Here is a 13,312-nt window from a genome sequence, read left to right as displayed (position 1 = left end):
ATGAAATGAAATAAATGTTTATTCAAAACTAAAAGTTAAAACTAAATTTTAACTTCTGCCAAACCAGAGTATGGTTTGTTGGCAGACGAGGCTCCTAATACATTGGGTTCTATATCTACTTATATTATTTACTAGCAATGGCAAACAAGACAATATAGCACTGTAATATATTGTTTGCCATAGGGTAGGTGCATACGTAAGATTCACTACTATTATTACTTATTAGTTTAACTACTTATAAGATTATTTTATTGCAAATGTTTTGTTTGACATGATTGATTACATTTTCATATCGACCATAGCTAATAAGCTCCTGTTGATTTCTTAGATTTTACAAAGGTTGGAAACGGTTTTACAATTATATTTTCCCCTCACTAGCTCGGAAACACGTGTTTTGTCCTTTAATACCAGCGGGTAAAAACGCATTTTATCCACTAGTGGGTAAAGTAATTTGACCTTGAATAAAGTCAAATTAACTGCTTTAAAATTGATAAAAGTAGGTGAATCTAGTAATAAAGATGATTTACCACCTGTGGAACTAATGGAAGCAATGATAAACGCATTTTTTGCGTTGTAGATTCCTCGCTATAGTGAGGGGAAAAGTTTTGTGTTACACTCGGGTGCAAATGTATTTTACTTCTCGTGTGTTAAAAAACTCGCAAGTTCAGGATTCTATTCTCGAACCACTCGCTTCGCTCGTGGTTCAACTATAGAATCCTTTCACTTTCTCGTTTTTCAATTCCACACTCGGCGTTAAAATACAACTTTGCCCCCTTGTATAACAAATAACTATTCTTAAACCTAGTAGGTACCTATTCGAACTTAAAATAGTGCATTGTGTGACATGGGGCGTAAGCTAAATATAGCAAACGAGGGTATATGTAGTTAAATTTTGTATGTCTTTCCCATCACGGAACAATGGTATTCCGGACCTTTGGGAGGCGTGCGCGGGGCCGAAGCCAACACGTAGAGGCCCTTTCGACACTTTATTTATTTTATACACAGTTAAATTATTATTAAATAAATTTAAATAGTAGAGTTTGCAAAATTCTCATGTCCCGAGTTACATATTTAATGTTTTTCATCACTTGCGATAAAAAAATGTTTAAATAGCTAAAATAAAACTAATATAAACTCTGTCAAACAAGTTTGTCAGTAAATAATAACAAAGAAAACTATATGCATCCTTTTCTTTAGGGTGCTAGAGAAAAGGATACCTATAGTTTTCTTAGTTCTTATTTACCGACAGACTTGTTTGACAGAGTATACAAGAAATTTCATAACTCCCTCGGCAAAAACTTTTTTCTGTAACTCCCGCGTGCGGGGGGGGGAATAGGGACTTCCTTTGCATGGAGAAGCGTCGATCCCCTTTCTTAAGAGAAAATGACGGACGAAAAACAAAGGAAGCGCGTTTTCTTCCACCGAGAACCTCATTAAGTACCCGCAAGGTCGTTTTCGAGCAAAGGTCATTGACCTCTGCGAGTTATTTTTCGATTATCTTTGACCTTATACATATTACATATCTTGTTAAAATAAAGTCCGTTTTTGCGAGACGTAGATGGAATTTAAGAGTGTTTTATTTTTAGAATGTGAGAGTCAAGTCATACTTAGGCCGCTCATATAGGTACGCTAAGTTTATATTTTTTACTGAGATGTTTATTTAACATAGGTCCTTAAGGTTTAACCTTGGTTTATATAACCTATACGAGATACATTTAACTCAAAAGTTCAATCATATTCATGTAACTTGTGCTGTTTGGTTTTACAATAGTAGGTATAGATATAAATAATACTTATATAATATCTTTTGAGGAGCTTCTGATGTTTTTTGTAGAACTTGTTTATCGCGCCTAACTTTTATAATAAGTTGGGTAAAAGTGAAACGACTTTTTCATTTCACTTTTTTCATCTCTAGTAAATAAAGGGAATTGTTTATATATGCTTCGATATGCGTTAATTTATGCGATGAGACCCAATATTTGTTCCTGAGTTATGGGTGTTTTCTATCATCATCAAGTCGGCTGACAAAGGGCGATGATAAAGGGCTCTTTATCGCCCACTGCTGAGCATAGGCCTCTCTTCTAGTACGCCATGTATCCCGGTCCTAAGCTAGTCTCATTCAGTTGTGACCCGCAATTTTGCGGATGTCGTCCACCCAACGAGCTAATGAAACAAGCGCTTCTTACATCTGTAAGCGACCACCATTCCGTTAACATTTTAGTCCACCTACCATCACTCTGCCTAGCAACATGTCCCGCCCAACTCCATTTTAGTTTGGTAATGACGAAACCAACGTCTTGCACCTTGGTGCGACGATGGATCTCGACATTCCTTACCCGATCTCGAATCTTGATACCGAGCATGGCAGTGTTTTCTATGTATATACATATGTACCTACTTGTATTAAACTATTAAGTTGAGTAGTATTTATTCGACACATGCACTCTATCGCCTTGAAACAGAGGCGTGCTCAAATAGCTCAATATTCCTTGATCGCTCCGATATTTCCGATGGCGACTGTACAGTCAACCAATCTGAATCCTAGGCCACTGTAGAACCCTTACACAGTAAAAGTCAAACTGACTTCTATAGCAGATAAAGCACGGTGTCAATACGACAGGGCTCTAATAGGGTGGCCTAGGATTCTAATTGGTTGACTATAGGTACATACATATTTAAAGAGAAGTGACACATTTCTATGCTCTGTGACGTCTGTGTATATGCACCTGTGTGCGTAGCCAAAAATACACAAACGCTCTCTTTCGTAGCTATCTATCTCTATCGCTCTTGCGTATTGGCGCGACAGAGCCAGACTTCATTTCTGCGTCATTTCGCGTCGCAGAAATGCCATTCGGCTACGGGGCTTGTTTTACAGTCACCGGCATAAAGAAGTGATGATTTCTGTACCTTTTCGCTTTTAATCGTTTGACAACTTCCTATAACATTTCAAACAAGACGTTAATATGACAAGGTACAGAAATCATCACTTATTTCTGCCGGTGACTGTACAAATGACAATATAAATTGCATCTTGGTATGTTGCCAAGAAACCAAATAGAAGGTCACCGGAGACGATTAGAATAAACTCTGTGACAAACAGCTTATCATTAACTGATAGTTGATATATTTGCGTGCGAGATATCGCCTTGTAAATATTGTCTTTGGCGTCACAAACGTGTGTTGTTACTAGCTAAAAATAATGCTAAGATATAAATAGGTACCTACATCTATTACATACCTAAATATGTATCATGTGTATACTATATGTGTCACAAGTTAAACTGAAAGAGATTTCTGATCTGAGGGATAAGTTCGCCTACTTAACTTACCTACTGTTCTTAGATGTAATAACTTCTTATGTATTTTTTTTATAATAAAATATAGTATTACATCATTGTGTCCTTATTTCGCTTTTCTTGTTAAATCGCAAAGTAGGTACACTGAAAATATGTAGAATGGAAGTAGCTTAAATGGATTATTTTCGTTGTCTACAGGAAATAAGAGTAACAATTTGTAGACTCACCACAGCTTATAAAAAGGCGTCATCCATATATTACGTCACAGTGTAAGGGGGGGGGGGTCATACTAAATGTGACAATCCCAGTTAAAGGGATACAAAAAAGCGTGACATAGGAGGGGGGAGGGGTCCAAAAACCTGAAATTTGGTGTGACGTAATATGTGGATGATCCCAAAGAACTGAAATAAATAAATAGCTTCCCAAGAAACACGTTAAGCATTTACCTAGTAGATTTCCTTAAGTTTTATTCATTAAATGCGGCACTGTGACGTGTATTCCCATTGCTTGCGCAGGCGCGGGTGGATCGGAACCACTGACTCACCATTTTACCCTTGTGAAGTACCAAACCTGTAAGGGTGCTCCCACATTGGCTGATGTTATATCACATTTGTAACAGTCCAGGGTGGGAGCACCATACGGGTCACTTGGGAAGTCATATGGGAAACAAAAGAAAAAAAACAGGGCTTTAAGTCATTTCCAGTGTTTGGACGTATCGACTACCTATATCGGATAACAGTAAATTTCCACAAATTGAGGCTTGCACAACAGGGCATTTTCAGAAATTGGTACCCAAAATTAGTGACAGTTGTTAACAAAAATTAACTCGATATCAGTTTTTTGACGACAATTAAGAATAAAATTTGTCTAAAAACGAACTTTTTTCACGTTCTAAATGTAGGTTATTGCTTAAACATATATACATAATATAATCACGCCTGTATCCTATAAAAGGGTAGGCAGCGCACATGAACTACTAAGTTTCAGTGCCACTCTTGGCTAAAAGGGGTTGAAAGAAATCTAAATTGTGACATTGCAGTGACAGGTTGCCAGGCTCTCGCCTACGCCACAATTTAACCCATATCACACAGTCGACTTCTACGACACCCACGGGAAGAAAGGGGGTGGTGAAATTCTTAACCCGTCACCACACGGGCATTGCTTAAAGTTTGTATAATTAACACAAAATCAATATTTTTATTGCAATTTCATGCTTATTTGTCGTCACAAAAGTGACATCGAGTTAATTTTTGTTAACTTTCACTAATTTTGGGTCTCAATTTTTGAAAATGTCCTTTTACCGCTCGCCCGTACTCGCTGAGCATCAGAAAGGGCACTTCGGCCGGCAGTTTATTTAGGTCCGATACTTCGCAGGCCGACTGACGTTTGCTAATATATCAACATGGATACACCCACACAACGGCAGAAATCAATCAAACAGGCCCGCTTGATTAAACCAAATCAGGTACCTACCATGGAGGTACAGATAACACCGGACCATTAGAGGATTGTGTGGGTAATCCTTCTAATCGTTTACGTAGAGTTTACTAGTGTCCGATTTAAGGAGAAGGTCACACTAATATGCTATCGACATGTTGTATTTTGTTTTAGAGTTCTCCTAGCGATTTGCGAGCGAGTTTAATGTGAGACAAGAACGCATTGAATTTCCCACTAATCTATAGGTACGCCTAATAGATCGGACACTATTTTACTATACAGTACCTATACCTACCACTACCAAACCCAACAAAGGTAGAAAAATTGCGACTGGAGACTCAGGAGCTGTAAGCGGTTTTTTCGAGGTGCAATTATTGCAAGTGCGGTTCTCTACTTTGACAATTTAAAAGTGCCATATAAAATTATGTGTCAGTAGGCAATTGCCAATTTAGAAGTGCCACATAAAATTATGAATGTGTCAGTAGGCAATTGTGTATATTTACGATATTATTCTTTGTAGATACATGTAAGAGGAAGGGCATTAGCGAATGATATTTCGCTTTGTGTGGTAGGGCACAGCACAGCGAATATCATCTCGCTCGAATCTAGAGCAGAGCCCAACTGGGGAAGTACCTCCTCCGTACAGAAGATCGCAGCCAAATAGCACTAGACCCTACTCATAGTATTGTGTTCCTGCCGGTGAGTAAGGCTGCAAGAGCTCAACGAGGGTGCGGTATGCTGGTGACCTACGGAACTAATTTGTACCGTCTATTGTCCTTTGAGTCGTCAGCAACTCGGAACTTGTACACTCCTTTTAACAGTGTACTTAACATAGGAAAAGGGAGTGTACAAGATTCTAATGGGTTGGCAACGCGCAAGTGACACTCCTTGACTTGCAGGCGTCCATAGGTTACGGTGACCGCTTTCCATCAGGTGGAACGTATGCTTGTTTGCCACCGACGTAGTATTAAAAAAAAAAAGATTTTTCCCCTCACTAGCTCGGAAACACGTGTTTTGTCCTTTAAATACCAGCTGGTAAAAACGCATTTTATCCACTAGACCTTGAATAAAGTCAAATTAACTTTTAAAATTGATAAAAGTAGGTAAATCTAGTAATATGATTTACCACCTGTAGTGGAACAGCGATAAATGCATTTTTTGCGTTTGCCACCGACGTAGTATTCTAAAACTCGCTTCGCTCGTGGTTCAACTATAGATTTTGTTCGGCGTTATTATAACAAATAACTATTGTTATTACTATGTCTTAGGTAGTTAGTTGTAATCCCTTATTTATTACGCAATTACATTTGTAACATAATTAAACCTAGAATGCTGTAAGTGCACAAACACCAAAGAACGTCATATCACAACGATCTTGTTTTGATATAATAGTCATGCATTGTCTTAACTGACGCAAGTTTGCAAAATTGCGATACTTCGCGTAATCGGACCATATATGGAAAAACAGATATTATCTACAGTTATACCCCGAAATTGAGCTACACTTTGACAAACAAATCTACGCATCGCAAAAGCGAATGACAACTATCACGCTGATTAACGCATATGTAGCCTGTATACACATCAAAGAGGATCGCGTATTATAGAGAGTTACTGTCGAAGTAAAATGTATAATCACAGTGCATAGACTGCCATCTCTTGACACAGGCTTAAAACTATTGAACCTGTTTTGTCAGTTTGGCCCATATTCTTAGCTTGATATGTTTTAAAATGTCAAATATTCATATTAACGCCATCTAGCTGAGCGTACCCCAAAGGTGTACTGCCATCTAGGCCACCGTACCTTTTTCTGTATGGTAGTGAGGTACGTTTTTTTCTTAGACTTTATCTGTCTTTACGGAGTTATATCTTTGATACACATGCATATAAATATTAGCGCATAGAACATCGACCCACTTATACTTAAATATTTAGGACTATAAAATTTTATGGTTTCATTTTCTTCTATTACCTTATGGTCTGTAACTATAGTGTGGTGTGCCAGTTTATGGTGTGTTGTGGTAGTATGTAGCACAGTATAAGGACGACTCAGTACTTACTCTACGGCAGCGGCGACTCGAAAGGTACCTACTGTGTTTGAAAGCACGTGAAACGTGAACAAAATTACTACATAGACATACTTATAAATGTTACTCGACATCGTCCAAAGATGTTATTTAAAATACTGTTAACTATAAGTATTCGTATACTTAATGATACTTACCACATTTATATCAGTCAGAAAACACAAAAAACCCTAGCTCGGAAACACGTGTTTTGTCCTTTTTAATACCAGCGGGTAAAAACGCATTTTATCCACTATAGTGAGTAAAGTAATTTGTCCTTGAATAAAGTCAAATTAACTGCTTTAAAATTGATAAAAGTATGTGAATCTAGTAATAAAGATGATTTACCACCTGTGGAACTACTTTGATAAACGCATTTTTTGCGTTGTAGTTTCCTCGCTATAGTGAGGGGAAAAGTTTTGTGTTACACTCGGGTGCAAATGTATTTTACTTCTCGTGTGTTAAAAAACTCGCAAGTTCAGGATTCTATTCTCGAACCACTCGCTTCGCTCGTGGTTCAACTATAGAATCCTTTCGCTTGCTCGTTTTTCAATTCCACACTCGGCGTTACAATACAACTTTGCCCCCTTGTATAACAAATAACTATTATCCAAATCCGCTTGCATGTGCTGCGTTACGTACACGACGCGCTTGTGTGCACCCCGCGCGGCGTACGTTTGTTAGAAGAGTTGTTACTGATTTATACTGTGTATGTAGTGAGAATGGATTTTTATTAGTAATGCTGCAACATTAGGAATTGGCGGAGCACTTTGTTTGATAATTTAGCGTCCTATAGCCAGACTATATAAAAGCCCATATTCTTAAAACCTTCTCAGTACCGTCGGCATTGGCCTTCAAAAACTATCTATTTTGATTAAACTAAATATTTGCATGAACTGTGAAAGCTTGTCAAATAAACACTATGCGTATATTGAGCAAACGTGATAAGAAATTATACCTAAGTATATTTACTTATCTATTTATGAAATTGTTTTGTTTTTCACGTAATACTAGTAGGTACCCCCTATGGTACTGTTTGAATTTAAACAAGATTGTTTACCGGCTTAAAAACAATAGGTTTCGGCGCATATACCATACTTATCTACACACAGCAGGTTAATAAATAACCTCAGATCACATGTCGTAACTGTTCTGACGGCCGAAGCAAAGGCGATGTAATTAACAGTAACACATAAGGCGTGTATGTATATCGGTTTTGATTTGAATATCACGCCCTCCTATAGGATACTTTATAAAGCCTGACCAAAAATATATGACTATTGTCAGGAGGGCGCTGTTTTTCTGATGTATGTGGTGACAGTTCAGTTTAATATGAAAAAAATAGTTCTCATGAAATTCCGCAACATGGCGCGTAGTCATATATTTCTGGTGCCTTTTAATACTTAATCCATATATGTAATTCTAATTATTTAGATATTGCTAAATTCAACATGCGCCGGCTATATGTTAATCTCATTCTGAAATGAGTTAGGTCACAGACTTATCTGGGCCGCACCAGACCAGTCCGGCACCACACGATATCATAACTCATTTCGGCCGCTGCGGCTGGCATTTTTGCTGACGCTCCCTTTTGTGCGCCACGTGCAAGTCACGCCTCGCCGCCGTGCCTAGCGTTATCTATGCCCTACCTAAAATACCGTCGGCAAAACAAGCAATAAATTAATTTTGTAATTATTTGCTCCGAAACAGGTAAGCCTGAAAACGCTATAAAAGCGAGTTTTACGTTTCACTAATTATTGGAAATTGTAATCTATCGTATATCTAATTAGTAGCTGCGGATTTTAAGAAAATACAGCTTCGCAATTTTGGCGAATGGAGAAAATTAAGGTAAGACAATACCTTACCCGTAAATAGGTATTATTTCTCGTACCCAGCCAGTTTCGTGGAGGTAAATTATTTATAGGTGAAGAGTCCTTCATATAGCTAATCGTTGAAAAGAGGTTAAGGCGAAATTCTAAGTATTAAGTAGGTACTTACGGCACATTACAATACTATGTTAATATTGCTTTGAATTTAAATTACGCCCCACTAAGTGCGTGATCTAGATAACGCTTCTATTTCTGTTTTCTAGGTCTATAAAGAGATATTTATTTGCGAAAATGTAGTGTTAACCATAGGTGGACAGAATTAATAATGTGCGTACATTTTGCTTATATATATTATAAATCATTTACAAAGTAGTTCAAAGGCACTAATATCGTTATAACTATTTTTAAATTATTCATAAGTCTTTGGTATATGTAGCTAATCAGCAATACGTACCTACGTTAATTTGGCGAATATACTAAACTATAGCTTCTTCCCGCGGCTTCGCTCGCGTTAAATTCGAAAATTGCAAAACGCTCCATACAAGCTTCCGCCGCCCATTTTAGGGAAGTGGGAGGTTGAAAGAGACAAAAGTATCCTATGTTATTCTCCATCCCTTCAAAATCGTGAGCGTCAGGACCCCTGGACCACTACACTGCCGTCCTAAGGTAAAAGGCAGCTATTCGACAAAAGCTAGTTTTGAGATAATCGCAAAAAACCTTCTTTTTTGAATTTCTACAGAACGGAATAACTTTTTTCATTATTTATTTTTGTATATAGTAGGTATAAGTGTTTACTTATTTTAGACATTATTTGTATGTTTGTATAGCGACTGGGTTTTTTTTTAATTCGCGAAAAGCCTTTTTGCATAGTATTGAGCTTCAAAAATGGTAGATATTACTAGTCAAAAAAGCAGTAAATATGCTTTATACGGTGTTCTAATCTAGGATTTTCTCTTAAACTAGGTTATAACGCCGTATATAATCACATACTGTCTTATTGCTTGGCAACAATGCCCATCTCGCACTCGAGATTCTAAGTTAAAAACAGTATCGTAGTTATTCGGCCTTTTTAATTAGTATCCTAGTGAGTTTTCCAGATTTTCGACTGTACTGCTAGTCTAAAAGAACGCATACTATCAAAAAAATCGAATATACGGCTTTATAGATTAGTATATATGGAAGAAATTGGAATAAAATTCAAACACGTAGTTTAAAAAAGTATGTATTAAAGAAACGGAAAAACGTCATCCTGTCTCTATTTACTAAAAAATAAAAGATGTATTGATTCTTTTTGGATAGTGATAAACTAACTACTTTAACGAGCCACAAATAAAAAGAAACTTTTACAGAACACCATAACACCTGTGTTTTTAAATTAGTCAGTATTAAGTAGTAAATTATTTATGTCTAACAGACATTTTTCATCAACGCTAAATGTTAATTCGGAGCTTTGTAGAAACTTGCTTACGTTGCTTATGGAAACAAGTTAGTAGGTAATGCTTTGAAAAAAAGTCAATTTTTTATATCGTATGTCATATGTCAATCTGTCAGATAGGCAAAAAGTGACTTCTAAGAATTGGAGGCAAAATAAATTATATGTAATTTAAATGCCAAGATGAGAGGTAGAACAACAACAGTTTTAACTGTGACCAAACTATCTGCAAAGGATTTGGATGACTATGAGAATTGCCGCACAATATGTGAGTCAAAAAGCAGTTTACACTACCTATTACCAAACGATTTGGAATGATCTATACGTATAGGTTAAAAAAATTGCATGGTCGCTTCGCTTTACTCTAAATTTAGAGAAAAAGATAATATATTATGTGAACAGTTTGCCAATAAAAAAACAATTCTATCAATTTCTATTAGAGATTGTGCGAATATGTAACAATAGTTCAGCGAGGTAAAAGCGTAATTCACTGCGCTGGTTATATACAAGAAACAAATACAGGCAAAACGCAGCCAAACTCAGGAATCTTCCGTCAAAACTCGAGCTCGGAAGTTAAACAACCAAGAGGTACCTCAACCTCTGAAAGGTTTCTAATACCTACGATAAATTGATTTTCTCGCGAAAAAATTGGGCAAATGGTGATGGTTTGCCAAGCAATTTTTCCGTTCGTTTTCCGTTCAGGGCCGCTTACATTCCTAGATTTACGAGAAGAAAGTGCCTTCATAACATAAGCAAGTGTTGCTTAATATGAAAATACAGGGATCGAATATTCTTCTGGTCTGGTCCGATTTAGCTGTTTTTCACTACGCTCGCCAAGTACCGGTCTAGTATCAAGATAATGATGTCGAGTTTGTTGCAAAAACATTATCTCCGCCGAATCACCCTGAAATTAATTAAGCTAAGAAACATATAACATCGAACAATTCAGAAAAGACTATATAGATTCGTACCCAAAGATATCTTCAACAATGTTACAATATAATACAACAATTGCGATCCAAAGGTTTTTGAAGAATATCAAAATCAAAGTCAACTTGTTTAATAGTTTATTGACTAAAAATGTACCATTTTATTTTGTTGTCATAATTAACGATACGGTCCTTATATATCTCTTTAGGATTTTAGTATTCGCTCCCCGAGTTAGAACGCGTGAATATGCAATATGCTTACTGAGTAACCAGAAGCAAATAATTAGTTATAAATTGAATTCCACTACAACAAAATAGTCATTTACTGGATTTGGTTGCAAACAGTGGCAGTGACCCCGTACGTTTATTATATACGCCTTACTTCCACACAATAATGCCTATGCTTTTTGATACTGGTTATCAACATGCTGAGGCGAAAAATATAATTTTTTATATTCAATTTCCTATTATATTCATATCAATATTCCTTGTTTGTAAAATAAAACATAGTATATGAAAATGTAGACATATCATACTGCAAATAACCTACTTCTTCTCCTTATTCCTGATACCCTTATCCCAGCTACAACACGTGTTCCTCTTCCATTCTCCTCTATTTTTTTCATCTCAACACACATATTTCTTTCTAAATTCCTATTTCACATAATTCATTTATAGTTGTTTAGTTAGATTGACCCTCTCTCTCTATATCAACATTCATCTCTAACGTTCTCATTCATTCATTGCTAATAATTTACTTGTTTTACTGTAAATTAAACCAAAAACGATAAAGTTCTAATACTGACTGCTTTTATTAGATACATACATATTTAAACCATGAAATATTAATAAACTTCATACAGTGTTTGCTGCAAAAAATAATACATACGAACAACTTTTCCACCGCAAACTACGCTAAAAAGACGTATAATGCTTTCGAGCAATAATATCTGAAAATCGAATTAAATGTTTGTATCTTGAATAAAAAATACAATATAAATGATGTAGGAAATGTAAACAATACTTATTATTGTTAAAACGTATCAAAAATGCAATGATTCAATATTTTTCCTAACTTCGTTTGGTTTCGATCCATATTTCGCGCTCAAAAAGCCAGCTGCGCTCTCGTACTGGCAGCCACAAGCTGCGGCGGTGCTCGCAGCTCGTCACTGATGGCTTTTCCTTAGCGTATAGTGTCTTTCTGCTGGCGGGTGGATTGACAAAGGTTGGAACATATACTGTTTTATAAGCTAGTTTGCAGCACTTTCACCCATTTTAAAAGTTTTTTTACGTTTAATATGACGCCCATACAAAATAAGAAGAACGTATAACACTTATTCGTTTTTATAGACTATTATAGCGTCGTAACATAATCGAGCGATACTAGGCTTAAATGACGTATTTGACATTTTTACAGAAAAATTTGATATACTGGTTTTTAGACTAGTATCAGTTAAAATTTTTTACCCAAAATCCTATGCTAAAAGCACGTACAACGTCTTTTTCGTATTTTTAGACTAGTTTTTCACTTTTACGTACTTTTAGGCTAGTAATGCTGGATAACATTTCAACCTAACCAGAGCGTAAAAAAACGTATATCTGCATATACGTTGATTTAGCTTAGTTTTGTTAAATATCTGCTTTTTAGTCTAGGAAATCTCGGAAAATTAGTGCAAATACTGCCTTTTTAGAGTTTTTTTCTCGGAAACTCGGCAACATATCGGAAAACGGAAAAGAGTGGTCGATGCAGCTTAATCTGTACATTACGGATATCACAATAACTCAATTTCGGCAAAATGTCGAATAGCTGCCTTTTACCTTAGGACGGCAGTACAGATATTTGATGTTTAGTACTTACTAAAATTTAGTACCTATTTGATACTATTTGGTACCTGAGTACATATATTTAGTACCTCCACTGATATCGAAAAATCGAGCGAATAAAGTGGCCAGACATTCTGACGTCAGGATGTCTGGACCATTTTTGGTTTACATAGTTCTAGACAACACTACTAATTGATATCTTAGTCAATATTTACTACCTATTTGGTACCTGTCAATATATTTTTTTCAAATGTTTTTGGCGTACCAGAAAAAAGTTATGACGGAATTTAAAGTTGTGAGCCCGGCCGTGCCGTTGAAGTATATAGCGCCTGTCACGTCCCACTTAGCCTCAGATCATTCTATTTCTGTTTTCTAGGTCTTCAGATATCATTTTATTTCCGGATTATCTGCGTTATAATTAGATTAATTGTTTTTATCTAGCTCTAGTCTTGGTCTTACCTCGCATTTTATCTTAGCGTCAAGGATTAGTTAGTTCAAT

This window comes from Leguminivora glycinivorella, chromosome 3, assembly GCF_023078275.1.
Source record: "Leguminivora glycinivorella isolate SPB_JAAS2020 chromosome 3, LegGlyc_1.1, whole genome shotgun sequence".
In the NCBI taxonomy this organism is placed as follows: Eukaryota; Metazoa; Arthropoda; class Insecta; order Lepidoptera; family Tortricidae; genus Leguminivora; species Leguminivora glycinivorella.
This window is presented reverse-complemented; position numbering follows the sequence as displayed.